Source organism: Hyla sarda, chromosome 4 (genome assembly GCF_029499605.1).
Source record: "Hyla sarda isolate aHylSar1 chromosome 4, aHylSar1.hap1, whole genome shotgun sequence".
NCBI classification, from domain to species: domain Eukaryota; kingdom Metazoa; phylum Chordata; class Amphibia; order Anura; family Hylidae; genus Hyla; species Hyla sarda.
This window is the reverse complement of record NC_079192.1, coordinates 67,515,936-67,541,986: the sequence shown is the minus strand read 5'-3', so window position 1 is coordinate 67,541,986 and position 26,051 is coordinate 67,515,936. Positions and strand designations below refer to the sequence as shown.

General features: G+C 45.6%; 1 long non-coding RNA gene across 1 annotated transcript in view; it reads left to right on the top strand.

The window, feature by feature from the left end:
* The window catches only part of LOC130368073 (uncharacterized), a 50,734-nt gene that overhangs the window by 10,847 nt on the left and 13,836 nt on the right, over window positions 1-26,051 (top strand). The window contains exon 2 of the long non-coding RNA XR_008892281.1: window positions 16,054-16,171. This is a non-coding gene — a long non-coding RNA (uncharacterized LOC130368073). The remainder of the gene's footprint in view (window positions 1-16,053; window positions 16,172-26,051) is intronic.

Genomic DNA, 26,051 nt, shown 5'->3' with positions numbered 1-26,051 from the left:
CTGTTAAGTGACCGCGATGCTGCAGATGCTCTGATCTGTAATGATCACGGCATCTGAGGGGTTAATGGCGGACATCCGCGGGATCGCGGGTGTCCGCCTTTACCGGCGGGTCCCTGGCTGTGATCCACAGCCGGGACCTGTCGCGCATGATGCCGGCATGGCTCCGATGCCCACGGTTATGCTCAGGACGTAAATGTACGTCCTGGTGCGTTAAGTACCACATCACCAGGACGTACATTTACGTCCTGCGTCGTTAAGGGGTTAAGTTGTCAGAATTCCTCTTCCATCACTAACAGTGATCCCATCTCTCACTAACAGTTTTCCCATCTCTCCAAAAGAGTGAAAACGGGGGAATTTTTTTGTATAATACCTCATGGAGGCAACTGTGTGCAGGAAGTTGTTAGCATTACTCAGTTTCCTTATGGAGTTGTACCATGGATAAAAAAAAAAAACGGCTGTGTATACGAGCATTAAAAACATATGGGAGGACCAGGCCAATATATTATACATGCTAAAATCTTTTTTTGGCATGGCCTATGTAGGCCAGACCTCAAGAAATGTGAAGGTTCATTTGAGCCTACATACTAGGTTACAGAGAACAAAGAGAGTGATAAGAGCTTAGGTGAAAACACTTTTGCACACCACTTCATTTAAAGAGGACCTGTCACCAAATAGTGTCACCAAATAAAACTTTTAATATAGTGTTCCTTGTGTAATTAGCAGACACTTTCCCATTCACTTGCTTTAAAAATTATCAACAGAAATCACTAGGTGGCTCTGTTCTGTTCTCTGCCTCTGTTCTGTTCCCTGCCACAATGAATACAGTGAGTTTGGTCTCCTCCCAGCCTGGCAGGAGACCAAACTCAGGAAGTGCTTCTCTGCAGGGGCGTACCTAGAGCATTTGGCACCCAGGGCGGACCCTTTGTTTGGCACCCCCCCCACACACACACACACACGCACCTTCCTTAATTACACCCCCTCCCTCCCCTCCCCCCAGGGGCGGACTGACAACACTCGGGGCCCCCGGACCAAAAAAAAGGCAAGGGCCCCTGCTAGGCTCTGCAGCTCGTCAATCTTCTGCCACGCTCCTATTCCACCCAAATCCCACACACAATAAATTAAAATTTATATATGTAAGAAACACTTTAACGTAGGTAAATTTCCATGACCAATAATACTGGTATACAAGGAGTAAATATATACCACCACACAATAACTGGATAATACCGCCATACTGTACTGAATAAAACCACTATGTACAGACCAATATACTATAAAGAATCTGTATACAATATAAGTGATTATATACAGGACCATATGGCGGTAGATATCAGCTGTACACAGGATGTGTATACCATATAAGTGATTACAGTTACATTTTGGGACTCACAATTACGTCTTTTCTGATCAGCGGCGTCCTCTTTCCTTTTCTTCTCCGTCCGGATAAGACCGCCATGTGGATCTCTTAACACCTGCAGGAAAAACATGTCAGACTCTGCATTTTTCCAGTGCCCTCCTCTACACAATCTTTCCATCTATAGACCCACAAACTGTAATAATGCCCTCCTTGGTATCCTGCACAGTAAAAGGGCAGGTAGGTAGGTAGCCAGATAACCCCCATAGGTATATGCAGAGCTACACCCTCCACCCCCTCTTTCCCATAGGTATATGCAGAGCATCCCCCCCTCTTTCCCATAGGTATATGCAGAGTTATATTCCCCCCTTCTTTCCCATAGGTATATGCAGAGCTACCCCTCCTCTTTCCCATATGTATATGCAGAGCTACACCCCCCTTCCCCATAGGTATATGCAGAGCTACACCCCCCCCTCTTTCCCATAGGTATATGCAGAGCTACACCCCCCCTTCCCCATAGGTATATGCAGAGCTACACCCCCCTCTTTCCCATAGGTATATGCAGAGCTACACCCCCCTCTTTCCCATAGGTATATGCAGAGCTACACCCCCCCTTTCCCCATAGGTATATGCAGAGCTACACCCCCCTTCCCCATAGGTATATGCCGAGCTACACCCCCCCCTCTTTCTCATAGGTATATGCAGAGCACCCCCCTCTCCCTCCCTTCCTTATAGGTATTTGCAGAGCACCCCCCCTCTCCCCCTTCCCTATCGGTATATGCAGAGCACCTCCCCTCTCCCTCCCTTCCCCATAGGTATATGCAGAGCAAGGGCCTGTGCCTGGGTCAGTCCGCCCTTGGCACCCTTGAGAGTGGCACTCCGGGGCGCCCCCCCCCCCCCCCCCTTGGTACGCCACTGCTTCTCTGCACTGAGCTTAATTGACAGCTGCACAGAGCCTCACTGAAAGCTACACAGAGCCTCATTGAAAGCTGCATAGAGTCTGAGGTTTTCTATTCATCACAGCACTGCAACAATGTAAGGGCAGAAGTGCTCCCCCAGCAGGCTTCAGTGATGTCATGCCTGCTGGGAAAAGCCTTTCTGCTGCTGGGAGATTGTACTATGTGAGCAGGTTAAAAGGTAAGATACAGAACTTTTTAAAGCTCTGACATTTTTTTAAGGTAGGGAGGAGTGTTAGGAGTAGTCAGGAAACATAACCTGAGTTAGTTTAGAAAAGTTTATTTAGTGACAGGTACTTTTTAAGCAAACCATACAGTATCTGATCTTAGATGGCTAGTACTGAAGGAAATAGAAGGGCAAGGTGAGATAGTAAGTCCAAAGGAAATTGAGACAGAGAGGAATATAAGATATACCAACTGGAAACACTCAAACCAAAAGGGTTAAATGAAGAGTGTAGATTTAGTGTTTTCTTGTTATGGTGGTCTAATTCATTGCAAGATGACTAGTAATCTTCCTATTTGCTAATAGTATTAAAGTTTAGTCCCCATGCATATTGTGCAGCTTTTATATTTTTACAAACTTGCATTTTTTCATATCACAGAATTTGGAGTGACATACTAGTGTACATTTATTGTGTTTTTAATGTTTTAAACCTGATGGCAAGTCACCATCTATCTCCAATTACTGTTAAAGTAAAGGTGTCTATCTCACTACTTGCTTATACAGGACATCAAAGAAAATAGGAGGCTTTATATAATGGCCCCATTATTACTTTATAATGCATATAAATGCCACTTTTTGTGTATTATAGCTCAGTGTTTTCTCTCTACCACCCACTCAAGGGTTTAATTAAATTGTTACAAGCATTTATTCATATTGGTAAGAACAAGCCTTCTGTGTAATGTCAGCGACCATGAACCTCTCTATTAAGTTGGGCAAATGTATCTGCATGACAAAGCTATAGCAGAAAAATCTTGGCTACATCCTAAACCCTCTCTGTTCGATCTCCTGGGGTCCTGTATATTGCACAAAATATGAAAGTAAGAGGGAAGAACATGTATGGACACCAGGGCCACTGCAATGAATACATGCAGCTGGGCTCAAATCAATAGATGCTGTAAGGAGGCGATTTTTTATTTTTTTTTATGTGCCAAAATGCTGCTAAATTTTGTTCCAAAAAAGGCTAACATGACATGTACCACAGTTACTATATGGAGAGTGGCTTTTCTGATAAGGGATGTGGCATTAACATTTTGACACACTATTTGGGTGTAAAGTCAGCTAATAGTTGGTCTAACAGATTTACCAGATTTATTAAACACTGATACACTGATATTTTTGTATGGAAAATCTTCTTAATCTTGGAGAATGAGGCTAAGTTTCCACTCGTGTTTTTTCTGGCAGTTTTTGGATATCTGCCACTGCAGTTTTTGAGCCAAAGCCAGAGGTGGATCCATAATGGAGGAGAAGTATAAGTCCTTCCTTTATACGTCCTATTCCTTTTGAATACACTTCTGGCTTTGGCTCAAAAACTGCAGTGGCCGTATTCCAAAAACTGCCAGAAAAAAGTGGAAACTTAGCCTAAGGGAGAACTTCTTTAAATATTTTTCTGTAAAAGCTGGGTAACTTCCAAAATGGCCACCTTAGACTTAGGGATGTCTCTGCATATCTCAGCAGACTTGCCAAAGAGGAATTTGGGAAATTTGGATAAGAAAACCATAATGGCTGGACAGAATTGTTAAAAAAAATTGACAGAAGATAATATGTCAGATACTTAGTTTATCATAAAAAAGTAAAAGTTATCCCCTGTTCACAGGATAGGGGATAACTCACTGATCTTGAGGGTCCGACTGTTGGGACATGCACCAATCATGAGAATGGGGGTCAATTGTGCCCCAGGTGAATGGAGTGGCAGGGTGCGTAACCCATTTATTCCCTATGGACTTCTGAACATTGCATAACGCTGAATTCAACTATGTACAGAGGCCCTCTAGACAGTAAATGGAGCAGTGGACGGGTATGCACGTTGAATGGGTATACGCTCTGCCACTCTATTCAGTCAGGTAACAATAAACCTCTGTTCTAATGATCAGTGGGATCCCAGTGGTTGGACCCCCATGATCCTATAGGGGAGAGTGGATCATTTTAGCATGATCCTCATGGAGGTAGCTGTGTGCAGGGAGTTGTTAGCATTACTCAGTTTCCTGAGTATGAAATTAGAAGCATAAAGATGTACAGTAACAGACTTTGAATGGTATATTACAGATCCGTACACCATGGATAATGGCTGTGTATACGAGCATTAAAAACATATGGGAGGACCAGGCCCAGGTACAAATAATTATATTTTAGTGCAGATGTGGATTGCCCCCTTCTGTTTTCTCTTGAGACTTGGATGTTTCTGCCTATATAAAATATTTCTCCTCTCCCTGTTCTATGTGCTGGCCCCATGTGCATGCTGAAGTGGTGACAGCTGGGGCACGGAGTCCTGTATATATACAGCTGCAGAAGGCACAGCTATATATAGCCAGTCTTGTAAGAGTAGGGGGATGGGTGGTGCATGTTATAAACCGTGCAGCTTCCCGGCCCACTCTAATGCAGCCTATTAAAATAAGAAAAAGGAGGTCAAAGCAAATCCATAGGGTTTTCCCTTACCTACTGTGTGCAGTTCATACAAGGCAATAGTACAATAACTACAATAGTAATAAGCCGAAGGTAAACAGCAGGCTTTAGTGTTCTGAAATAAGTCAGATTCTGGTAATGGGATTTTTACGGTGTATATATATATGTATATATATATATATATATATATATATATATATATATACACACTGCACAAAAAAATAAAGGGAACACTTAAACAACACAATGTAACTCCAAGTCAATCACACTTCTGTGAAATCACACTGTCCACTCAGGAAGCAAAATGCAAATGGAACAGACAACAGGTGGAAATTATAGGCAATTAGCAAGACACCCAAATAAAGGAGTGGTTCTGCAGGTGGTGACCACAGACCACTTCTCAGTTCCTATGCTTCCTGGCTGATGTTTTGGTCACTGTTACAGTGAGCTCTCCGATCCCCGCTCCTGTACCGGAGCACTCACTGCCTCTGTCCCGGCCCGCAGCGTCCCTGCGCGTCCCGGTCAGACACGCTGACCGGGAGCGCAGAGTTATCCCCAACGGGGATGCGGTTAGAGTGGCGGGAGGTCCCCGCACACGCGCCGCATTCCGATGCTGTCCCCTACCTCCTGCGGCTCCACGTGTCTTCTCTGTTCCCCGGCGCGCGCGTCCCCGCTCTCTAGGGCGCGCGCACGCCGGCTTCATGAAATTTAAAGGGCCAGCGCACCATTGATTGGTGCCTGGCCCAAGGTTACCTATAAATGTTCCCTGCCCCTTCCTGCTCTTGCCGGATCTTTGTGCCTTGTGCCAAGAGAAAGCGTTCCATATTGTTATAGTGTTTCCCTGCCTGTTGCTGACCCATTGCCCGTGACCACCGCCTCTGAACCCGTGCTGCCTGCCTTGACCTGTTGCTAGTGACTATCGCCTCTGAACCTGTGCCGCCTGCCCTGACCTTTGCTACGTCTGACTACGCTTCTGCCTATTCCTCCTGTACCGCATCTATCTCAGCAACCAGAGGAGTTGAGTCGCTACCGGGTGGAACGACCTGGGGGCTACCTGCCGCAGCGGCGGGCTCTGGTGAAGTCCAATAGCTCCTTAGACTCCGTTCCCCCGCCACGGCCCACGCCATCACTCCTCTGGTCCAGTGGATCCACCTCCTGCCACCTGTCTGGACCGTTTAAGTAGGATCCGCCCATGGATCCCGCTGAGGTACCTCTTCCTAACCTTGTGGATCTCACTACCGTAGTGGCTCAACAGACGCAGCAGATTGCCCAGCAAGGTCAACAGCTGGCCCAGTTGACCACCATGATGCAGCAGCTCCTGCCTTTCCAGCAACAGCCGTCACCTCCGCCTGTGCCTGCTGCTCCACCTCAGCCAGCAGCCGTCTCCTCTTCCAGAATTCGCTTGTCCTTGCCAGACAAGTATGGCAGAGATCCGAAGCAGTACCGTGGGTTCCTGTCGCAGTGCTCACTCCACCTTGAGTGATTGGCCGACCAGTTTCCGTCTGAACGTGTCAAGGTGGCCTTCATTCTCAGCCTGTTAACCGGGAAGGCCCTGGCCTGGGCTACACCTTTGTGGGACCGCTTTGATCCAGCCACTACCTCCGTCCTGAATTTTTGCCAAGAGTTCCGCAGTGTATTCAAGGAACCTGCCCGGGTGTCCTCTGCAGAGACTGCTTTGCTGAACCTGACCCAAGGAGGCTCTACCGTGGGTGACTACACCATCCAATTTCGTACTCTTGCATTCGAGTTAAATTGGCATGATGATGCTCTATGTGCCACGTTTAAGAAGGGACTAAGCAGTGAAATTAAGGACGTCCTAGCTGCACGTGAGATGCCATCTACCCTTAGTGAGCTTATACTACTGGCCACTAGGATTGATAAGCGTTTCTCGGAGAGAAAAGAGGAACTTCTGCATGAAAAGGAGAAAGCTCGTCCAAGACGCTATCCTCGTCTGTCTCCGGTTTTTCAGTACCCACCGTAACCCTTCTCTGGGCCTCCCGCCGTGGAAGCAATGCAGGTGGATCGGTCTCGCTTGACCACTCAAGAACGGAGTCGTCGAAGAAACAAGAATTTGTGTCTGTACTGCGCCAGTACCGAGCACTTCCTTAGAGACTGTCCTCTCCGTCCTCCACGTTAGTGAACGTGGGAGAGGCGTTGCTAGGTGTGGATTCCTCATCTCCACGTCTTCCATTATCAGTACAGCTCACCGTGTCTTCCAAGTCTACCTTCACTGCTACCGCCTTCTTGGATTCTGGATCTGCCGGCAATTCCATCCATCCTTTTTGCATTTACACGGATCACAAAAATCTTGCCTATCTCCAGTCCGCACAGAGGCTCAACCCACGACAAGCTCGCTGATCCCTGTTCTTTGCTCGCTTCAACTTTGAGATCCACTTTCGTCCAGCGAGCAAGAACATCAGGGCAGATGCCCTCTCCCGCTCTTCAGATGTAGTGGGTGAAGAGGTTACTACACTGCATATTATTCCACCTGAGCGCCTTATTGCCGTTGCACCTGTGGATCTTCGTCTTCTTCCTCCTGGCAAATCCTATGTACCTCCTCGCCAACAGTTGGAAGTCCTTAAGTGGGGTCACTCTTCCTTGCTGGCGGGTCATCCAGGTGTCCAAAAGACCCTTCAACTAATCGCTCGAAGATATTGGTGGCCTACCATGGCTAAGGACGTGTCAGAGTTTGTTCAAGCCTGTACAGTCTGTGCACGGGACAAGTCGCCTAGTCTGAAGCCGGCTGGGCTGCTCCAACCTCTTCCTGTCCCTGAGACCCCATGGTCTCACTACTATTTTGTGGCCAAACAACACATACAGAGGTATCAACACCTAACAACAAATTAACCCATAGGGGTTAAAAAAGTCCTCTGTGCACCGCGTGGTGGGGGGTTGGTTAACTCTATCTTGAACAGTGGTTGACGTTCTCAATCATCACAGGCTTTAATGGTGGGCTGGCCATAAAATAAATTTATTCTGGTCGGCCTACAAGCTATTACCACTATACGTCCACTACAAATCTCTAATTGGAGTCTAATGCAGTGACGTTCTCACAGTGGACTGATATAGTGGCACATACCCTAAATTGGGACCAACAGTGGCGCTTAGACTGACCAGTGTACAGTAGGGACAAATAGCTAAATAGTGACACTATATGAGGTGTGGTTTTAAATGTTTGTTCTCACCTTTTATTTATACACATTAAAAGTTAAGTATTATTTATCAACACATATCCAAGAGGACTTTTATAACCCCTATGGGTTAATTTGTTGTTAGGTGAGACCCCATGGTCTCACATCGCCATGGACTTTGTGACTGACCTTCCTCCTTCCCAGGGTATGACGGCCATTTGGGTCGTTGTAGACCGTTTCTCTAAAATGGCACACTTTGTACCCCTACCAGGATTACCTTCTGCACCTTTGCTGGCGAAACATTTTTTCCTGCACATTTTTCGCCTTCATGGTCTTCCCTTGCATATTGTTTCTGATCGTGGGGTGCAATTTGTTTCCAAATTCTGGAGAGCTCTTTGTGGACGGTTCAAAGTGAAGTTGGATTTCTCATCCTCTCATCACCCCCAAACCAACGGCCAAGTGGAACGCGTGAACCAAGTCTTGGGGGAATATCTACGCCATTTTGTATCTTCACGTCATGATGATTGGGCTGATCTTCTTACTTGGGCGGAATTCTCCTACAACTTCAGGAATTCCTCCGCCTCTAACAAGTCACCGTTTTTGTGGTCTACGGTCGCCATCCTCTACCACCTCTGCCGTTTTCTTCCTCTTCTTCTGTTCCTGCAGTCGATGAGCTCATCCAGGACTTTTCCTCCATTTGGCGAGAGACTCGCACCGCTCTTCTTAAAGCCTCAGCCCGCATGAAGTCCCAAGCGGACAAGAAACGCAGGGCTCCTCCAGTGTTTTCTCCTGGTGAGTGTGGCTCTCGGCCAAATACATCCGTTTTAGGGTCCCAAGTTACAAACTGGGACCTCGTTACTTGGGACCCTGCAAGATTAGAAGAAGAATTAACGCTGTGGCTTACCAGCTTCATCTCCCCTCCACTCTTAGGACCCTAAACTCATTTCATGTCTCCCTCCTCAAGCCAGCTATCTTTAACCGGTTCTCCCCCAAGGTCACCACTCCTAGCCCAGTGGCCGACACATCGGACATTTTTTCTGTCAAGGAGGTCCTGGCTTCCAAGTTCATCCGGGGGAGAAGATTTTTCTTGGTCGACTGGGAAGGCTGCGGTCCTGAGGAGAGGTCTTGGGAGCCGGCGGTGAACATCTTGGACCGCAGTCTTATCCTCAGGTTCTTGGGCACCAAGAAGAGGGGGAGACCAAAAGGGGGGGGGGGGTACTGTTACAGTGAGTGCTCCGATCCCCACTCCTGGACCGGAGCGCTCACTGCCTCTGTCCCGGCCCGCAGTGTCCCTGCGCGTCACGGTCAGACACGCTGACCGGGAGTGCAGAGTTATCCCCGACGGGGATGCAGTTAGCGTGGGGGGAGGTCCCCGCACACGGGCCGCATCCCGTTGCTGTCCCCTACCTCCTGCGGCTCTACGTGTCTTCTCTGTTCCCCGGCGTGCGCGTCCCCGCTCTCTAGGGCGTGCGCGCGCCGGCTTCATGAAATTTAAAGGGCCAGCGCACCATTGATTGGTGCCTGGCCCAAAGTTACGTATAAATGTTCCCTGCCCCTTCCTGCTCTTGCCGGATCTTTGAGCCTTGTGCCAAGAGAAAGCATTCCATATTGTTATAGTGTTTCCCTGCCTGTTACCGACCCATTGCTCGTGACCACCGCCTCTGAACCCATGCTGCCTGCCTTGACCTGTTGCTAGTGACTATCGCCTCTGAACCTGTGCCGCCTGTCCTGACCTTTGCTACGTCTGACTACGCTTCTACCTATTCCTCCTGTACCGCGTCAATCTCAGCAACCAGAGGAGTTGAGTCCCTACTGGGTGGAACGACCTGGGGGCTACCTGCCGCAGCAAGACCATCCCGCTTTGTGGCGGGCTCTGGTGAAGACCAGTAGCTCCTTAGACTCCGTTCCCCTGGCACGGCCCACGCCATCACTCCTCTGGTCCAGTGGATCCACCTCCTGCCACCTTTCCGGACCATTACAGTCACTTTTGAATGCTGGTGGTGCTTTCACTCTAGTGGTAGCATGAGACGGAGTATATAACCCACACAAGGGGCTCAGGTAGTGCAGCTCATCCAGGAGGGCACATCAATGCGAGATGTGGCAAGAAGGTTTGCTGTGTTTGTCAGAGTAGTGTCCAGAGCATGGAGGTGCTACCAGGAGACAGGCCAGTACATCAGGAGAAGTGCAGGAGGCTGTAGAAGGTCAAAAACCCAGCAGCAGGCCCGCTACCTCCGCCTTTGTGCAAGGAGGAACACTGCCATAGCCCTGCAAAATGACCTCCAGCAGGCCACAAATGTGCATGTGCCCACTCAAATGGTTAGAAACAGACTCCATGAGGGTGGTATGAGGGCCCGACTTCCACAGGTGGGGGTTGTGCTTACAGCCCAACACTGCAGGACGTTTGGTATTTGCCAGAGAACACCAAGATTGGCAAATTTGCCACAGGCAGTGTGTCTGTCCAGAGTCATTGGAGGCCTCAAGTCCAGTCTGCAGCCACAGTCAATTGCAAGTAAGCTACAGTCATAGCTTTGTCAGTCGTCAGTAAAGTTAAGTCAGTCCCTTTCAGCAATTGACAAGTTAGCGTGGCCTGCATTACATTGTCCAGTCCTACTAAAAGTCCCAGCAAGCACTTAAGGTCTCTGCGTCACTGGTCACCTCCTTGGGCCCTGGCTGAACTGTATAGACTTTACCATCTGTCTAACCTCAGTAAAGCTACCGTTATCCGTAACTTGGCATCGGAGTCATTATTGACCCGCGTGCCTAGCCCAGGATCCAGCGGTATACCTTTGGGTGGTATTGAGGATAAACCACATCCTGGCGTCACAGGGGTTAATGCCATCTGCCCCTAGGGTAACAACATCTGCCCTCATCACACCCCGTTACCACAGTTCCCTTTGGTCTCAAACACCAGCCCCGGGATCTGACAGGCCAGTAGAACAATGATTCAATGCCATTCTCCTCAGCTCTCTGTGATGCCGCAGATAGCTAAAAAGTAACTTTACATTTACAGTAACAATTTGAAAATGGTTACATTCACGCTTGATGCTCCTGCTCCCAGCCAGACAATGCTGATTGACAGCTGGAATACAGGGAGAAGCCCTATGTTCAGGTTGTCAATCAAACTTGATTGGCAGGAGGGGGTGCCGGAGAATAACTGTATTAGCTCACCAGTCTCAGCCGCAGAGTAAAGTTACTTTTCAGCTCTTTGTGGCATCGCAGAGAGCTGAGTATGGCAGTACAAAGTTGCTTATTTTCCTGGCCTGTCAGGTTCTAGGGCCAGTATGCGGGGCCTACTAGAGTCCCTTTAATACTTGACAGTAGAGGACAGCAAAAAGGACCATGTTTATAGTTGCCATCAGTCCCGACTTTGGAGGGACAATCCACAAACCAGATCACAAAATAGAAGGATTCATGCCAATTCCAACCCAAAAGTTTGGGGTATATGGCAGTGTTTCCCAAGCAGTGTGTCTCCAGCTGTTGCGAGACTACAACTCCTAGCATGCTCAGACATCCTTTGGCTGGTTGTGAAACACTGGTATATGGTATGGTCAGCATGCATAGTAAAGACAAGGTAGTTCCTCTAGTCCTGTACAGGTTCCTGCCACCTCTCTCCAAGGGCTCCATAACAGCCACATGGGCTGCCTCCATGACACATATAACCTTGTGTTCTGTTTTATTGCCTTTCCTGCATTCTCTAGGGATGTGCATTCACCAGGGTGACAGAAACCTGAGCCTGTTGTATTTTTAGCTTAATGCAGAAAATAGAAAAAAGTAGCCCAGCACTACAGTTGTGACCCCATGGCAATTTGTATGCTGATTATGGCTTTGGATAGGTTTTTCCTACAAGGTGGGTAGTGGTGGTGATAGCGTATGGGGGAAAAATTTAGCAAAATGCATAAAGTCCAAAGGAAGAAAAATATACGTTGCAGTCACCACGTTAGTTGCAAAAGGGTTAATCCGTCTTTATTGAAGAATCACACATTATATTAGTGCAGAAGGTAAGAGAGGAAGACAGACATCAGCTCCGAGGGATTGGACTTTATGTATTGTATGTATGCTTGGTTTACATACATTGCCTTCCATCTTGAAAGCTGCATCGGTAGTCCTTTATCTGATCTACAGCTGAATTTCTCCCTAGGTATATTACGAACTATTCTAAAGAAGGTTGGCGGGGCCATTTCTCTGCATTTATATCTGTGGAATATGTTCCTATAAAAATTTTGCTTGTGTGAACTTGCAGAACAATAACCATCAATAAACTGCATCTGGCAAGTGAACAGTCATCAAATTCAGGTTTAAATGCACCTAGTCCTGGTTCATTCCCATATGGATCTGGAGCTGAGGAATGGGCCAGTGTAGGCAATTCTGCTTTAGATGTATCGGTGACTGCAGAAGTGGTATGGAGGAACATAGGGTGCAAAAGAGTCCCTACCTTTTTAGCAAGGGAAATAATTGTATCATTCTTGCACATGGCTGTTGAGCCCAGTGCTCAGTGTATATGGACATCCTTGGGGCACTTCTGCTGGGGACTCCAGAGTGGTGGCGAGCGTGGGAAAGTGTGCATGTTAGGGTGGCTTATTTTTCCACTGTTTTCTTAGATCGAATCCTAATACCCTGCAATAGTTGCAACAAGACAGTAGAAAAAAAAATGTCTGGCACCGCCAATGCAATATGGATGAGAGTATGAGCCTGGATAAATGGTAGCGTACAACATGTATCAGTCCTGGTATAACATGCATGGAGTGCGGTGGTGCTCTTATCAAGGAAATCCACAGGTAAGTATCCACAGCAATGAATAAGAGACAAAGATAATGCACTCACCGCTGATCACGATGCGAAATTTCAAGCTTTATTCCAACAGAATGCAATAGCTTCAGTAGACAGTACAGGTACACAGGGAGCTCGGATGGAACAGGTGAGGCGGGGGCTTGACAGAGGGGCAGCAACTAGTTTTGCACTCTAAGGGACAGAGGAAGCACCTTAGAGTGCGAAACTAGTTGCCACCCCTTCGTCACGCCAACTAGTTTTGCGCTCTAAGGCGATTCCTCTGGCCTGTACGGGCCAGAGGAATTGCCTTAGAGTGCGAAACCAGTTGCTGCCCCTCCATCACGCCAACTAGTTTCACGCTCCAAGGAAATTCCTCTGGCCCGTACGGGCCAGAGGAAGTGCCTTAGGGTGCTAAACTAGTTGCCGCCCATCCATCACGCCAACTTGTTTCGCGCTCTAAGGCGATTCTTCTGGCCTGTACGGGCCAGAGGAAGCGCCTTATAATGCAAAACCAGTTGCCGCCCCTCAGTCAAACCAACTAGTTTCGCGCTCTAAGGCGATTTTTCTGGCCTGTACAGGCCAGAGGAAGTGCCTTAGCATGCAAAGCCACTTTCTGCCCCTCCGTCACGCCAACTAGTTTCGCGCTCTAAGGCAATTCTTCTGGCCTGTACTGGCCAGAGGAAGCGCCTTATAATGCAAAACCAGTTGCCGCCCCCCTGTCACGCCAACTAGTTTCGCGCTCTAAGGCGATTCCTCTGGCCCGTACGGGCCAGAGGAAGTGCCTTAGAGTGTAAAACTAGTTGCCACCCCTCTGTAACGCCAACTAGTTTTGTGCTCTAAGGCGATTCCTCTGGTCCGTACGGGCCAGAGGAATCGCCTTAGAGTGCGAAACTAGTTGCCGCCCCTCCTTCACGCCCCCGCTTCACCTGTTCCATCCGAGCTCCCTGTGTACCTGTCCTGTCTACTGAAGCTATTGCATTCTGTTGGAATAAAGCTTGAACTTTCGCATCGTGACCAGCAGTGAGCGCATTATCTTTGTCCCTTATTCATTACCCCACAATAGTTGCCCACACATAAGGACAATATTGGACAATATTTTTTTTCTCATCTACACGCTTCGTGTTTTACATGGAAAATGTGCCTGGAATTGTGCCTACTCTCAATTTTTAATTAACATAGAGTAGTGCGCATTAGATTTTGTTTCATTTCACAGAAGTAAACATGCAGGGTGGGGGTCTTTAATATTGTAGGCGGTGGGCCTGCACATCATAAATTGTCTGGCAAGTAAAAAGCATTGGATAACAGCAGCATACAGCAAGTGTCAATGTTAACGTCTGCTAAGATATTACACATACTGTTTTTAGTGTGACTGCCCGGCTTCTTATTGGGGCCCCATCAGAGAGTTGTTCTAATTCTCAGACTGTTACTGATGTAACTAGACACAGTAAAATGAGATATCCCTCATTAACTAGTCATCTATTTTTCATATTCTGACACCTAGTGGCAAGTGTGAAATCTACAACATTTCATGTTTTAATGGAACCTGTCATTTATATAAAAAAAAACACCAGCCCTTAAAAGAAAAAAACAACAACAACAAAGAACGCTAACTTTTTTTGGGTGTGCACAGAATATGTGAATGACGCATTTTCTATACAAATACACAGCACTGTTTTAGTCAAAATCTTGCAATAGCCAGTTTCCCACAAGCGTATTAATATGCCCACAAATCCCAGCCCGAGAGTCTTTCCTAGGACTGTATCCACCTTTTCCAGCCCACCGGAGCACCTGAAAGCTGAACTCATTTATGCAGGAAAAGTCAGCGACCGCCGAGCCGAGAAGTTCGTGACGAATCGAATTTACTGTAAGTTCGCCCATCTCTAATCACAAGCCTCCAGCCCCTGCATCGCCAGTGATCAGGCATGGAGCAAAGTTTGCTCCGTGCACCAGATGACACGGGGAGCTGCAGGAGAGGGCATAAGATGTCTAGGGGCGGACTATCCCTTTAATATAGATGCTATCAAGCCTGGAACCTACGGTGGTTTGTGACATATACAAATTGCGCCTGCACCATAAAAAGCTTTTTTCGGGCAACCGTGGTTGTGACGTCACGCCCTTCATTCATGTCTATGGGAGGGGGAGCGTGACAGCTGTGTACTTCTGCTCCACAGCCATCACGCCCCTCCCATAGACATGAATGTAAAATTCAAAAAAGGTTACAATCACAAAAAAAGAAAGAGATTAGAGCCAAAAACTGGAGAAAAAAAATTCTAATCAGTACAAAAAATGTAGGTAGCACATTCTCTTTAAGAAATATACATATAGAGATATAATATATGTTTTGGGGAAGATGTGTGGTCACAGGAGATTGCATCCACCTTTTCCATATTCTAGTGAAATTGAGCGGATATTTTCTATGTAGAAATAATAGGAACAGTATCATGTTATTTACCAAGGTCAGCCACTCTGAAAGGGAAGGAGGCCATTGGGAAAGCAAGTTCCTAGAAATGACTGTGTTTGCATAGTGCAGCATTTTAATAAGACGTGTGTATAGTGTGAGTCGAATTCTTCAGGGTCAGGAAGGAAGAGGCGCACCTTGGGGCAGAGTGGAACTGGAGAACCTATTTTATCCTTAGGCTAAGTTTCCACTTGTTTTTTGACCTGGAAAAAAAAGCCACAAAAATTGTGCTGTTATTTTGCACTCCCAAGGTGCAGTTTTTGTGGCGGTTTTTCAAAAAAAGTGAGTGTTAGTTTTGGCATTTCTTCATTTGTCATTATCCCCTTTATTGTTATCATGACAAGTCATGTGACTCTATCATTATGTGACTCAAGGATTTCTTTTGAAGAAGTGGGGAAACAAAACACGCCAGGAAAACAACACCCCTAAGGAAGTTGCTTGGCGACGGAACGTGTGGGGTTCTTGTGTGGCCCTGTCCGGGTCTCATATTTTTTCCCATATGTGTGCATTAAAATTTCTTTTGTCTCGCTGCCTCTATGATATCTGCTTATCTGTATATTTTTTGATATTTATTTGGATTGAGTGTGGGACTAGGGGGGGGGGGTTGTGGTTTAGCTCTATGTTAAGTGTTTTTTTTAATAGTTTTTATGTGTTGCCCTACATGTAATTGTTTTGATTGTGACTATAATAAACATTATTATATTTACATGTAATCCTGGTGTGCCTCTGTATTTAGCTTTTTTCTTTTTTTCTCCTATTTCCAGGATTTTGTCCAAAAAACACCATAGTCTCAACATGCTGACATTCTATAAAACTGCCCCTGAGCCCCAAATCGAAAAACACCAAAGATGAATGAAAAAACGCCAAAGGAAAAAACAGCAGGTGGGTTTGGAATTTTAAAAATCCCTTTTGACTTTCACCTGTAGTCTGGCCTCCGTGTTTTTTTTACAAAAAAATAAAAAAAAAAGGTTGCGCCTTAGGGCACAACTGTGTATGGTGAAAATATTTCCACGTGACAGGTGGCAATTGGGGCATTCATCCACATAATCCAATTGGAAAGTATTGAATCTGGTAGAAGAGTACTATGGCCTATCTATATAAAATACTTGTGTGGGTCTTTTCTTGTGGTCAGAAGAAACTGATTGGGGGACGAACTAAACTGTAAGTGCTGCAAGGTTAGAGCAAAGGGTAGGTTACCGCCTACGACGAAGTCCACAGTTTCAAATGTTTGGCACAGGAATAGCACCAGGATGTATACATATACAATGTGTGAAGCCAGAAGCCTTGGCTATGTACATTGTCTAGTGGCCATACCATGTTACTGTGGTGACCCAGTACAGAATCACATGTTCTTCTGTACTCCTGCCCTTCCTGTGTGGCAGATGCTACTCAATGTCCGTCATGGGTCCCCTCTCTTCAGAACTCTCTATAATGCACTATATAATATACTGTCATATAAGGGTTAATGTATTTATATTATGTATGTACTTATTGCCTTCAATCTATTGTTGCTAAGGACCTAGTTGTTAAGGGGAGTATACAGTGGTGAACATGTGACTTATCTGGTCAAAGGGATCTCTCTAAATTCCTCCCATATATAGTGAGGTCAGGGTTCAGCTGTCATGTCTGTCTTGGTCTGTGTTAACACACAGCTATTGGATTTGCTTGTGTGTGAACAGCTTTATGTTCCCCGGTTAGGGACTAGTTAAAGCCTTTGGCTTTCTGACCAATAGCTCTTAGGGTGTGTCTACAGCTTCTGGGCTGGTGATACACATTTGACATTTTGACTTCCTGAGATCCTGACATGCTGCTATGAAGCTCTTGGTGAAACACTCTTTATTTGAGCTTTTCATCTACTATCTCTGTCTTAGCATGCACCTTGTATGTTCTGGCTTTAGTCATGATTATGTGGCATGCTCTTTGTAGATTTTAAGCTGTGTTTGTTTAGTCGGTTTTAGGATTTGTATATCCTTTCTGCTAAGTATCTGTTCACACTGTGTTTTCTCTTGTATCCGTTTTCTGTGTTTCTATAACTAAGCATCCCTGTTACCTGTCCATGGGGACTCCGTGTCTACTGGAGGTTTTCTGAGGGATTGCGATTCCTGTCTTGTGTTCAGTGTGAACGGTGTTCTATAATTATATCCTGCTCTATCCGTTTTTCTGAGTTGTAACTTGGCATCCCTGTTACCTGTCCATGGGGACTCCTTGTCTACTGGAGGTGTTCTGAGGGATTGCGATTATTCCTGTTTAGTGATAGATCCCTGTTACCGGTCCATGGGGACTTTGTGTCTACTGGAGGTTCTGGGGGATTATGCTATATTCCTATCTGTTCCTGTCTGGTGTTTTGAACTCTATTTGTTTATTTGTTCATTATTCAGATCTTTGGAGTTTTGTACATGCACTGATCATAGAGTACATGATCACTTAGCTAGTGTTTTCCTCTGTGCTTTACCATTGGTCTATAGTGTCCTCTGTGCTGCTCTCTGATCAGTGTCCTCTGAACTTAATACTATATAGTTTTTATGTTCCTGTTATGTTTCTGGTCTGTGACCGACTATTTATTAGTATGTGTTTTTAAGGCCACTGCACTTTAGCTCAGGGAATGACCAGCGCCCAGTTGTCCATCCACCCTTTAGGGTGGATGGGCAAGTAGGCAGGGAGAGTGGTTTTAGGGTCAGTTTAGGGCTCACTCTCCCTGTCCCCAGGTCGGTCCGTGACATCAGCTCTATCTCTTAGCTCTCTTGAGATTAAGCCTTTGCTGTGGTACAGTTTGGTGAGGAGTGAAGTCTATCTGTGAGGTGTATCTGAAAGGAGGCCTGAGGCTTAGTCCAGCAATGATGCATCAATCCCACTAACCCCACTACCGAGGTGAAAGTCAAAGCCTTGCGGTAAGCCTACAGTCTTGGGGATATTATACAAGTCAAGTCAGCAAGTTAGTCAAGTCCAAGTCTCTAAAGAATAGTGTGGGCTGAATCAGTCATGTACAGCACAATCAACTATAAGTCCCAGCAAGCGGATAAGCTTACCTAAGTTCACCTTCCATCTTTCCAACCTCAGTATAGCAAGGCAGTTAACCGTAATCTTGCGTCGGAATGATTATTTACCCCGTGCCTGGCACAGGTGAAGCTGGCCTACCTCGGGTGGTGTATAGGTCAACTACACGCTGGCATCACGATAAGGTTAATTACACATTACCCCGTCCAACACTACATTACTGAACCTCAGTTCCTATTGAAGATAATGGAAGCTGACTGACTGACTGAGTTCAACCTTTTGGCATAGAGTTTAGAGAGGATCTTGATACTGTTTTAGAGGAGGGAAATGGAGCTGTAGAAGTCCAGAAATAATAAGTGTTTTCCGGGATTGTGGAGTATTTCAATAGTGATCTCTAATGCACTGAGCATGGTACAGCAGTTACATGGAATTCAAGGAATCTTGGTCACTGGCAGATAGGGTGAGGAGGAAATTTCTAAAAGATAAACCATCATTTCAGGGGTTAAGGTTGTAGTAGTAGATGTAAATCTGTAGCCTGCTCTGAATTCCATGCCAATTTTTTTCTACTGCATGTGGATGTTATTATGAAAACCCCATTCACACGCAATGTGCTGTTGGATTGTAAAAGATTTTGACAAATACACAACATATCTAGTGGGAAAATCCCTGCCAAGTAATGAGAGCTAGTGAGCATTAACAATGAAAGAAGGACATAGGACCCTGCCTGAAAGAGCTTACAATCTAATGTAGTATTTAGGGCTAACCAACGTGGTGACCTCAGTTATGTGCTGCTTCATGACAGCAATAGGTAACAGTGGCTAGTGAGTCCAAAATAGGGCATACAATCCCCTGCCATTAACCTCCTAAGAGCCAGTGTATAGGACTCACACAGTTATAGTGAATGGATGGACTTTATGACAATATGCAATAGAATGTCCTTTCATTTTACAGGCTAGTGTTTTTTTTATCCCCAGGAACACACCAACTATATGGTATGGAAATGAAATGGTGCATAATTGTCATTATATTACCTCTAGTAGGGTCACACAGGTTACAAAATCAGTGGACCACTATGTATTGTCAAGGTGATAACATGATCTTACTGGGGTCTTCTTTCACAATGTACCAGAATGATCCCACTTTGGCAGACCCAGAACATCCATGCAATATGGGATTATCCTAAATCCACCAGCTGCATATATAGTAGATATGCTTAGATGAGGTATCCCCCAGCAATAATAGCTGAACATCAAGGCTGAGGACTCTTTAACTATCACTTCATGCTCATGTCGTATATTATAGGGTACAATATGGAGTATAGGAGATAAGTGACAGAGATCAGGAGGGCCCAGCCACTTAGTAACAATGGCGGCTCCTTTTGTGTGACCCTACTTCAAAATACTTGATAAATAAGTAAAATGTACAGACAGGTGAGAAAAATGTAGATATCTAGAATGCCTGCTTTTCAAGAGTTTAAATCCAGAATATTGCACAGTACTTACAGCAGACACCATTATCTTATTTCGCCAGCAGTGAGTTGTACTATTTACCCTCTGCTCTTTAAAAGTCATATGTTCTGTATATTATTTCAGTATATATTAGCATATTAACTTTATTAGCCATTAAAAGACATCATACCTGCTTACTGTTATTTTGTCTCTCTCTCTCTTTGAGGGCAATAAAAGGTATTATTTTATTCACATATACCGAATATTATATACAGTAACCCCCCGACATACGATGGCACCGACATATGATCAAATCGACATACGATGGCCCCGACATATGATAAAATCGACATACAATGCTTTTATATGTCGGGGCCATCGCATTAACTGCTATCCGACAGCACAAAATGCTTAAGCTGCTGTCGGATAGCAGTTTAAGCATCCCGGACAGGTTCACTTACCTATCCCCGCTGCTCCGGGTCCACTTCGCGATCCTCCGGCGTTTTCTGCATCTTCTCCGGGGTCCGAGCCTCGCTTTCCGGCATCGTTATTACGTCGTGCGCACGCCGAAAAAGCCGGAGGATCCTGAAGAAGACGCCGGAGCAGCGGGACAGCATCGGGAGCCCCTTGGACAGCATCGGGAGCGGTGAGGACACGGTCCGGAGCGGCGGGGACAGGTGAGTATAACTTCCTATACTTTACATTGCACGAATCCCTCAACATACAATGGATTCGACAAACGATGGGTCGTTTGGAACAAATTTCCATCGTATGTTGAGGGACCACTGTAAATATAAATATATATATATATATATATATAAATATATAGATGCAAATCATAAAATGTTGCAGTATCTTGTAATACCTTTTTTATTGGACTAACAGAATTTTGTAGAGACAAGATTTCGGGATTCCTCCCTTTATCAAGTCCAAAGCAAGATACTGCAACATTTTATGATTTGCATCTGTATCACTGGACTAATACGGCTACTCAAATTTACTATATATATATATATATATATATATATATATATATATATTTGTGCTCGGGCTTACACTCGTGCTCGTGTCACGAAACGTTACACACATCTGAATAGAAAACATTAAGCCATAACAAAAGTGGTTGAACTGTGCCCATAACCGCCACGGAGGACAGGCCTTAAGTGGGCATACCCTGTAATGAATGAATTAAAATAAATAAAATAAGATAGGGAGGGTTGGGAGGGATGTGAAAAACGTCACGAACGCCCCTCCAGTAAGAGTAGAGGGCGTTATATATGCCCACAACACCTGTATGCCTCGCCTGGTGGTTTAGGGGCGGAATATTCCAGCCCCTCGCACAAACACAACCTGATACGCTTAACACTTGTGCTCGGGCTTACACTCGTGCTCATGTCGCAAAACGTTACACACACCTGAATAGAAAACATTAAACCATAACAAAAGCGGTTGAACTGTGCCCATAACTGCGACCGAGGGCAGGCCTTAAATGGGCAAAACACATAACCCGGTAGGGTAAATAGCAGAATATACAAACCTAATAAACAATAACACCCTAAGTACAGTGACCGGCACAACACCATAATTCAACCCCTACCCTAGAGACAGAGTAGAATCGACTGACTAGTTATCAATGTGCCTGGTACTTGATGAGCTAAAGGCCACCAGACCTACTCTGAAGAACGAGCCGGCACTGAATCACGACCAGGCTGGCATCATGGAATAAATATACTCACCTGTGCCATTATGACAAGAGAAACGGATAGATGCCGGTCCGGCCTTACACTCGGGCTTACACTCGTGTCACAAAATATTACACCCACCTGACTGGAAAATGAACCTTAACAAACACATGTTACGCCGAGCGCTCCGCATCCCTGCTCCTCCCCGGAGCGCTCGCGGCGTTCCTCTCTCTGCAGCGCCCCCGGTCAGACCCGCTGACCGGGAGCGCTGCACTGACATTGCCGGCGGGGATGCGATTCGCATAGCGGGACGCGCCCGCTCGCGAATCGCATCCCAAGTCACTTACCTGTCCCGGCCCCCGGCTGTCATGTCCTGGCGCGCGCGGCTCCGCTCCTTAGGGCGCGCGCGCGCCAGCTCTCTAAGATTTAAAGGGCCAGTGCACCAATGATTGGTGCCTGGCCCAATTAACCTAATTAGCTTCCACCTGCTCCCTGGCTATAATACCTCACTTCCCCTGCACTCCCTCGCCGGATCTTGTTGCCTTGTGCCAGTGAAAGCGTTTAGTGTTGTCCAAAGCCTGTGTTTCCAGATCTCCTGCTATCCATATTGACTACGAACCTTGCTGCCTGCCCCGACCTTCTGCTACGTCTGACCTTGCCTCTGCCTAGTCCTTCTGTCCCACGCCTTCTCAGCAGTCAGCGAGGTTGAGCCGTTGCTAGTGGATACGACCTGGTTGCTACCGCCGCAGCAAGACCATCCCGCTTTGCGGCGGGCTCTGGTGAATACCAGTAGCATCTTAGAACCGGTCCACCGGCACGGTCCACGCCAATCCCTCGCTGACACAGAGGATCCACAACCAGCTAGCCGAATCGTGACAACACAGTTGAACTGTGCCCATCACCGCCTCCAAGTGCAGGCCTTGAGTGGGCAAAACACATAACCCGGTAGAGTAAGTAGCAGAATGCATAACTTCATAAACAACACAAAATTTATGGCAATCTGACCCACAAGTAATTGGACCATATGACAGACCTTGACCATAATCTCCATATTACCTGTAACCAGTACTATGTCTAGAAAAAGAAAAAAGCTAGTGGCCATAAAATATTGTACACCAACCACAAAACAATCATGTACAATAAATGTTTATTATGCACAAATTGTATTGTACATGATTATTTTTGTGGATGGTGTGCAATATTTTATGGCCACTAGGTTTTTTCTTTTTCTAGACATTTGACTATTATTAGTGGTCTTTTTTTGCACCCAGGTATATTCATTGGCGGTGCCCGTTGCTCCCCTTCTTTGTATGTAACCAGTACTAGGCTATCCTGAACTACCCAAACTGTACCGACGGCCATACCCTAAACTTGTGCCTGTAGATGGGCCAGGTCTTGTACCATCTACTACACTCGAATAACCCATTTTCTAGACCTTAACCACACTTTAAATTGCCGACTCAAAACTGGTCTCAGGGGTGACGTCCCGCCGGGAGTGACCGATACCTTCTTTGCCATCGTATCTGTAAATGAGACCTGTAAATGTAACCCTCGTATTTGTAGGTCTTTTTAACCACCTCTATGTCATGAAATTATTTCCCTGAAAGTGTGTCAGTAATAATAACTGTGCAGCGCATCCCACTACAGACGTGGCAGGTGAAGAGGATACAACCACCTGTGCCATGATGCTATTACTCTGAAGGTGTGTCAGTAACAACAACTGCACAGTGCATCCCCCTGCAGACGTGGCAAGTACAAAGTCAAGCCACCGCCTATGCATTGTGATGTAGTTGCACTGAAGATGTGTCAGTAACAACAACCATGCAGTGTATCCCCCTGCAGACGTGGCAGGTATGATGGGTATACAAACGCCTATGCGTTGTGATGTAGTCACTCTGAAGATGTGTCAGAGACAACAACTACGCAGTGTATCCCCTTGCTGACACGGCAGGTATGCAGGGTATACAGCCACCTATGTGTCATGATATTGTTGCTCAGAATACGAGTCAGTAACAACAACTCTGCAGTGTATCCCCCTGCAGAGGTGGCAGGTATGATGGGTATACCACCGCCTATGTGTCGTGATATTGTCGCTCTGAAAACATGTCCGCAACAACAACTATGCAACGGATCCACCTGCAGATGAGGCAGGTATGACAACAGTGCAAAGGTACTGCTCTATCCCCGTATCCTGGCTTCTGTGCTGCAGACCGGCAGGGTGGCGTTCCCTTCCAGACTAAGAGCCCTTAGTCATGGCAAGACTAAGGGCTCTTTAGCCTGAAACGCGTAGGCTCTACGCTCCTCGATATGCTGTTTGTCACTTTTGTACCTCAATAAACAAGTTTTTACCTGCCTTCCTGGTGCTGGACATCTTCCGTTTTCTACTAAAGGCAGGTATGACAGGTATATAACTGCTTATGTGTCATAATGTTATTGTTCCGAGAACGTATGCAGACATGAAGAAAACATGTCGTCAACGGATACTAGAGTAGTGAGTCCCCTTGGAAAAAGTTGTAGGGTAGATGATACGATTAACATGCCAAGCTGATTCAAATTCTAACCAACAAGTAAGACTGACTTGGTGGCATATGTGATATCAATATAATTATTGCTAAATGTCACATGTCGGTTGTGTTAATAAGTAGCCGGAACTACAGCTGCAACTAAGAGGCATAGTAACACACCTGGAAATATTCGTGATTTCAAAATCTAATACCCGCGTGGGGTGCCGACTATTGTAGAGTAAGTGTGCTATCTCACGTGTAGATATTATGGACCTAACAAGAATATGCATGAAATCCTAGCATCAATGTATGTCTGTAAATCTATCTGAACCCAGTGAAGATTCATGGACGTATGACTGGTATGTAAGCTAAGGACCTATATACAATATAAGTGCTGTGTATGACTGCACAGTGTAAAAGAAACAAAAATGCCATCAATAACAAAACACCAAGAGTGCACGTGCAACATAACTGCTATCAAAGTCTGAACAACAAGAGCATATGAACAGTGTAAAAGCTATGAGTGTAAGAACAGTATAAATGTCATGAACGTATTACAGTATGACTGCCACAATCATATGAACCATAACAACGGCATGAGTGTATGAACAATGAAATTGCATGAGCTTATGAACAATTAAATTGCATGAGCGTATGAACAATTAAATTGCATGAGCGTATCAACAATATAAATGGCATATGCGTGTGACCAGTATGACTGCTGAGTGTAAGAACTGTATAAAAGCCATGAGCAGATGACCGTATGAATGCCATGAGGTATGAACAGTGAAAAAGTCCTGAGTGTATGACAGAATGAATGCCGCGAGCGTATGATCAGTATACCTACCATGAGCATAAGAACAGTATAATCGCCACAAGCGTATGGACAGTGAAAACCATAAACGCATGGACAGTATGAACCACATAATGCCATGTGCCATGGACATATGAACAATGTAAATACCATAAGCAAATGAACAATAAATGTCACAAGAATATGAACAGTATTACTGCCATGAGTGTATCATAAATGCCAAGAACGTATGAACAGTATAGACACTATGAGCGTATGAACAGTGTAAATGCAATGAACGTGTGAATAGTATACATGCCAAGAGTGTATGAATGTAAAAACGCCACGAGCATGTGACCAGAATAGAGGCCATGCGCAAATGAATAGTAGAAATGCTATGTGCGAATGAACAGTATAAATTCCATGAGCATGAATAGTATAAACACCATGGGGGACATGTATCATTTCCAGTGTATAATAGAAGTTTTTTACCCCTCTGCCTGTTATGTAAATTTGGCGCAGCTGCGTTAAATTTATCATTCTTGTGCAGCTACTTTCTTGAATTGCGTTTAAATTTAGAATTCTCCTCAGAGCATAAATTTACACTGCAGCTCTATTTAGTAGGAGCTTTGTCTGCAGCATTTCTGCACCTAAACAGTAAGTGTGTCCTCGTTATTAGTTTTAGAATTTTTTTTCTTCATTATGTAGAGTTTTAATCTCACAATAATACCACTTTTTGCACCCAATTATAACACATCAATAATACCAATGTCCTTATTCTTCATTTAACATCTGTGACACCCCTGTGCAAATCACCCTGTACATGGTGCACTCTACCTTATGGGCTTGTGCGCCCGCAGAGCACTTTGTGCCCACATATGTGGTATCTCTGTACTCCGGCTAAATTGTGTCCCAAAAAATGGGGATCTTTTTTTTCCCATTTACCTCTTGTGAAAATGTAAAGTATGCGGCAATACCTGCATGTCAGTGTAAATAATTTTATTTTTATACACTAACATACTGGTGTAGACTCCAACTCTTCCTTTTCATAATGTGTAAAAGGAGAAAAAGCCCCCCAAAATCTGTAAGGCAATTTCTCCCAAGTACGGCGATACCCCATATGTGACCCTAAAATGTTGCCTTGAAATACGACAGGGCTCCAAAGTGAGAGCGCCATGCGCATTTGAGGCCTAAATTAGGGTTTTGCATAGGGGTGGACATAGGGGTATTCTACGCCAGTGATTCCCAAACAGGGTGCCTCCAGCTGTTGCAAAACTATAATTCCCAGCATGGCCAGACATGCTGGAAGTTGTATTTCGGCAATATCTGAAGGGTCAGATG